The sequence below is a fragment of the Talpa occidentalis genome, unplaced genomic scaffold, assembly GCF_014898055.3.
Source record: "Talpa occidentalis isolate TD23 unplaced genomic scaffold, MPIMG_talOcc4v2.1 talOcc4.9, whole genome shotgun sequence".
NCBI classification, from domain to species: domain Eukaryota; kingdom Metazoa; phylum Chordata; class Mammalia; order Eulipotyphla; family Talpidae; genus Talpa; species Talpa occidentalis.
The window spans coordinates 70772398-70778397 of record NW_023605305.1 but is presented as its reverse complement, the minus strand read 5'-3'; the positions used below and the strand labels follow the sequence as shown (position 1 = coordinate 70778397).

Genomic DNA, 6000 nt, shown 5'->3' with positions numbered 1-6000 from the left:
TACACCCCAGTTCTTCTATGCATACATAATTTTTTTTTAAAAAAAGAATATTTTCCCAGGCCTCCCCTGGTGGTGCAGCTGTTGAGCGCTGGGCTGCGGGTGTGAGGCTGCCCCTGCAGCGCCAGTTCGGTCCCCAGCCACCGGCGAGGGTCCCACCCAAAAAAAAAAAAAAAAAAAATTTCCCTTCAGTGGTTTCATTGAATGGTTGATAGTTGAGGCTATTGGCAGTGAGGGTTGAGAAAGTCTAATTTACAAATGAGTCCGAAGCCCTTTCATTGGAGGCAATGGAAATCAACAAGATTGGAAAGTCCAGCCTAGTCTAACCTCTGAATTAAATCACTCCAGGCAGCCCTCTCCAAACTTTACATCCATATGCGCTGTGTATCAGGGAATGCATCTAGCAATGTTTGGTGGGACTGCTTAACAGTGTGTTGTGTGAGTCTCCTCACAACCAATGTCAGGAAACACCAAAAAAATCTGGAATGTAACTGATCTCAGAGAGCCAGGATGCCTGGGCGACCTTTGGTGACTTGCTGTTAAAGAGTGAATAAGGCGGGCCTCCCAGGTGGTTCAGTGGTTGAGTGCTGAGCGGTGAAGCTGCCCACAGCCTCTGCAGTGCCGGTTCGATCCCCGCCACCGGCGAGGGTCCCACATGGCTCGCAGACCTCTCCTGCTGCCTGCTGCTCCCCTCAGCAGTGTACTTTATCAGTCTGCCTGTTCTGTTCCCCACTCTGGCTCTGGTGAATTCTCTCACTCTCCAGCACTTCTAACTGTACCCCGGTTCTTGTATCAATAAATAAATAAATCTTTAAAAAAAAAAAAAGTGAATAAGGCACACCATGATACTTGCTCACCCTGGTGTGCTGGAGATAAACTGACCCATTGTTTCATCATGAGGAGCCTGTGATGATGCATCACCTTGTAAAATGGTTTTTAATGACAAAGTTTTTGGTCTTGCTGAAAGATGGAGTCAGCATGTTTTCCCCTAATAACTAAGTAAAGTAAGTTGCTATCTGCTTTTGCTGTATGAGTTGACACAGTTGGAAGGGTTGGTTAAAAGCAAGTGTTCTTGAGCAATTCAGATGGCAATTGAATTTTGGTTCTGATATTTGATAACTGAGATGTAGCCTAAGAAACCAATGATCAATTTATAGGGTTATTTAGATTATTAAATGAGTATCATAGGACATAAGTATTTAGTTGCTAACAAAACAATAGATTACAGATTATTAACAGGTTAATAATAAACTTATAGCAATGGTTATACTTCTGTAAAGGTTTATTTACAGCTTTATAAGAGTTGCTGTATAAAGATAATAACCCTTTGTCAACGTTAATTTAAACAATTTAGACTTACTCTGGAACTCTGCTTTAACAGATAATTGTTGATATGTTTAAGAATCTGTGTTAGATATGGTAAGAATATTTCTCTGGTTGCTCTTAAAAATAAGATTTTCTCTAAACACCATTTAACTGACAGTTTTGTGAATATACCTGTTCTCTCGTAGAGTTGGAGATACTGGACTAGGCAGTTTTTCTGGTGCTAGTGGATTCTCAGAAATTTAGACAGAACTTTTTAAGTCTTCTAATCAAATATGTTAATCTTCTAAACAACAGACTTAAAAGAGTTGAGACTGCCAAGTAAGATTGTTAAGCTAACTGGCACAGGGATTCTGGGAGTAAATGACTACCTTTGATTTAATCACTTTGGAATTTAAACCAACTGAGCAAAATGGCCCAAAGCAGCTTATGCAAACAACCTACATATATGTACTGGATTGTGAGCACTTAGATACCAAAGACAATATAAATTAGCTACATGTCTCTAGTCTCTGAGCCACAGAGAGCAATTAGGAGGACCACAGTGCTGTACTGCACATAACAGAAACGCTAATCTTAGTGTTTTGAGAACATACTTGTTCTAACTTCCTTCTGATGGTTACACTTTCAAATATTATTCCTCTTGGTGGCACATTTAAAATACTCAAAATAACAAGATAGCAGCAGTTCAGCTAGTTGAGGAACACTGTTTTATGATGTCTATAAATGTCCCTGTAAGTAGCCTTTTCACTTGGTTCTTTTAACTTTTTGCTGTTTGAGCAAACAGTACACAGTTCTGATTACATTCTCTTTATATCCTCATGAGACAAAACACTCTCATATGCCAGCAAAAAGGGAACATTTTTTTGGTGTCGTCTTGAATTTATGTATCTGTGTAGCAAGCTAAGGCCCATTTTACCTTGCAAGAAAGCGCAGTCCATTCTGCTTCGTATTCCATTGAATAGAGGTCCCTGAAATAATTGTAAAAATAATTTCACCCTAGGCAAAATTGGTTGGCATATCCAGGCACACCAGTATGCCTTGGCCAACTATTTGAAGACATTTCTAAATGCAGTATTCAAGGGCCAGGAGATGTATAGGAGCTACTGAGGTTGGGGTCAGCCTCTAAAACAGGATAAGTAAGACTGAGATTTCTAGATGCAGGAATGGTGGCTATCCCAGGTGAAGGGATTAACATTGTTTCATCCTGTAGCACTTTCAATTTACTAATTTTCGCTTTCAATTTTCTAATTGGTTTTCCGACTTCACTTCCTCACTTCTAGAAGCGGACACAATCTCCATAACAATGCAATTTATCCAAAGCAGGTGGCACAAGTTTCTGTGACCTTGGATTATTACATTACAGTGCCATCCTCTTACCTAACAGGGTATCAGAATTCAGGCTTCTCCCATGCTGTTGGGTATGAGGCCACACAATCCAACTTTGCTCTTCTAAATTTGATTTCTGCCTTGCTTTAATCCAGTAATCCTTATTAGAATACAGACATTTTTCAGCACCACCACCGTACCAGTCTCAGTATTTGGCACTGTCAACATTTCCCTCGTTTTAGCTCTTCCCTTCCTTTCTTTCTGACACCATACTCTTGGTTCTCCTCATCTCTTCTCAAGTTCTTTCCCTGTCCTTTTAACTGTTCCCCAAGCCTTTGACTCTCTTCTCAGTTTATGCGCTCACACTGAGTAATGTCTAGGGATTCCTAAAACTCTTAAGTCCCTTAATGGTGCTCACTAGCTCTCAGTCTGTCTTGAGTAAAAACCGATCTACACAAATAGTGAGTAGAACTGCGTTAGGAAAACTTCACTGCCTAGGAGTCAGGAACCATATTGAGAAAAAAACCCTTGTGAAGTCTTAATTTTAATTAATGAGGGAACTTGCTCATTTTGGGGGGTCAAGTTCAGTTAGAAGCAGAGGCCTTAAACAGATAAGCAACCCTGTTCTCATTTTCTGAGAAATCCTCTTATTTTTCCAAATCTATTTTAGGCTGGCAGTTCCAAGCGGTCTGAAGTACGCTTATCCTGTTCAGTGAACTGTCAGGGTCTGGCACCGGCGGCTGGGGGGAGTGGTGGGGATGGTATCTGCAGCTCCAGGAGTCTGGAGTTGAGGTCCTTTGCGGATGGTGGAAGGCCCGCAGCCTAAATGCCCTGGGAGCGTCCCACTTGAGGCAGAGATCAAGAAACGAAGCTACAGGCGGCTGCCGAGGTATTTCCACCTAACGTAGCAGACAACGTGCCACAGGCTTCGAGCAGGAAACAGAGGTTTGCGCCCAGGCTCTTCCACTAGAGCAGCCGTGGCCAGCCTCGACCTCCCCAAGGGCCAGAGTGGGCGGGGACTGCCGGGGCCGCGCAGCCGCTATGGGGAGGGGAGGGCCGCCCCTGACGTCAAACAAAGCTGCGCTCCTCCAGGAGAGGATCGGGGGCGCGCGAGGCTCTGTCAAGCGGGCGCGTTCGCGCGGCGTGGGTGGAGCTACAGGCCGCTTGGGGAGAGGTAGGGAGACGGCGCTGCCGCCATTTTGTGAGGTGTTTGTCGCAGCGGCTGGAGAGAGAAGACGGCGGTTTGGCGACATTTCTGGGCCCGAAGGCCTTTTGCTTTTGCGGAGGTAAGGTTTAGGGTAAGCTGGGCGATTTCCCAGTCTTTGAGGGCCGGAAGCCCCTTGTCGGAGAAACGACCGGGCCCCGGGCCTCAGCAACTGGGATTCCTTCGGGGGCACAGCTTCGACAGTGGCCTTTAATACCTACATTGCCCAGGTGCCTTAGTAGGTTTAAAGTCTTGGGGCGGAAGGGCGTCACTGAAGGCCTCAGCCGCTCGCTTCCCAGGGCTTGTCCGGCTGGCGTGAGCCGAGGACCTGTCGGGTTTGAGAGCCGCCCCTCGAGTTGGTGTCGTCGGCGGTCGAGAGCTGCCCGGGATTCTGGGCCTCGGCCGTTCACAGCATTTGGGGAGTCCGCTTGAGAGGGAGCCTGCCAGAACGGAACGCTTGCGCCTGTCACTGTGCGGAAGACCTTGGCGGGGTGCCAGGGCTGGGAGGGGGTTGGGTGGCGGGAGGAACTGCGAGTTCAGGTGCTGGAATTAAGTCTTGGTGAGGAAGAAAACGGAAAGCTTCATCCTCTGTGTGGCACTGTCTTTTCCCCTAAGGTGGAGCGCACCGCTTGTTAAGGCAGATCTGCATTTCTGATACTTTTCGTTGCATCATTTTACCTTTGGTTACTTTCTTCCTTTTTTGTTTGGCTTTTAAGGAGCTTCAATATGCTTACGCCCGCCTTGGTTGCCACCTGCTCTTGTTTCATAGCTGTCCTTGTTATGCTTGTGCCTCCTACGCATACCCACAGTGGTCTTGCTAGCCACCAAATGCAGTCCTTCTGAAGACATATAATCATAATTTTTACATTTTTAAGCCATTGGTAGGTGTTGAGAGCGGTGGCGAATCAGATTTCTAATACAGATATATACATAGGATAACCCACTCTGATATTTTTATTGAAAGACATCTGGCAATTCTAGCATGGAGGATTCTTTATTAATTAGTGGTAGTGTAATAATTCTAGGAGATATTATGTGTGTGAAGGACTCTTACGCGGACTATCTGGTACTCTTTTGCCTCCTGAGAAAATACTTCTGAATATTACTTGGGGGGAAATTTCCCTAATGGCTGGAGTAAATTTAAAGAACTAGAAAATCAAAGTTTTGGGCTCTCCCAAGGAATTTAATCTTATTTTAATATTTGCATAGCGATAATTGGCTGTTGTATTGTAGGATTCTTTTTTTTTTTTAAATATTTATTTGTTTGTTTATTTATACATACATACATACACGCACGCACTGGGTACAGTCAGAAGCGCGGGAGGGTGAGAGAATTCACCAGAGCCAGAGCGGGGAGCAGAGCAGGCAGAAGGACCGAAGTACACTGCTGAGGGGAGCAGCGGGTGGCAGGAGAGGTCTGCGCGCCATGCGGGACCCTCCTCCCGTGGTCGGGGAGCAGCCGGGATCAAACCGGCGCTGCAGAGGCTGCGGGCAGCTTCGCTACCCAGTGCTCAACCGCTGCGCCACTGGGGAGGCCCAGGCCCGTATTGTAGAATTCTGCCTTGTTAGAGGTGAGCTGCCTGTGGCAGACTGACAGTAGAATCAGACTAAGCTAAGGTAGATTCTTTACAAAAACTTTTGTATAATGATGGTCATAGTAATCCTCAGTCATTGGTTGTTGCTATTTATGAATGCTTAACTAAGCTACTTTCAAGAGTTCCTAATATGTTTAAAATACAATTTTGGTAATTGAAGAGTCAAGAATTTCCCTAAAAATATATAACATTTTTTGATAGGTTGTCTAATGACCTTTTGGTCATGTTTATTTGTAATGTCATTCATTTCAGCTTCCCATATTGAAGCGACTCTTCAGAATCACTAATTAATTTCCAGTGAGAAAGTATTTAAGCTAATAAGTTATTTTTTAAATAGAAAATTAATAGTTATTTTAATAGTTATTTTTTAAATAAAAATTTTTAAATTTTTTAATAAGTTATTTATTAAATAGATAGGTATTCCAGAGTCAAACATTTGATCCAGGTAGTGTGCCAGACACCCTGGCAAGGTGCCCTGAGCGGGGAAGGTAACTTGGATGTCAGAGGACTCTGTATTAAATAATAAGTTTATTTATTAATTATTTCCAGTGA

At 44.1% G+C, this 6000-nt stretch overlaps 1 protein-coding gene across 3 annotated transcripts in view; it reads left to right on the top strand.

The window, feature by feature from the left end:
• The first annotated feature begins 922 nt into the window (after positions 1–922).
• Positions 923–6000, top strand: part of CLK4 (CDC like kinase 4) — a 29571-nt gene continuing 24493 nt past the window's right edge. For 2 of the 3 annotated variants that reach the window (XM_054690926.1, XM_037498347.2), the window contains exon 1: positions 3774–3935. The gene's annotated coding sequence lies outside the window, so the exon portion shown is untranslated. Of the gene's footprint in view, positions 1002–3773; positions 3936–6000 lie in introns of those variants that run through there. The other variant, XM_037498349.2, reaches the window with a different exon arrangement.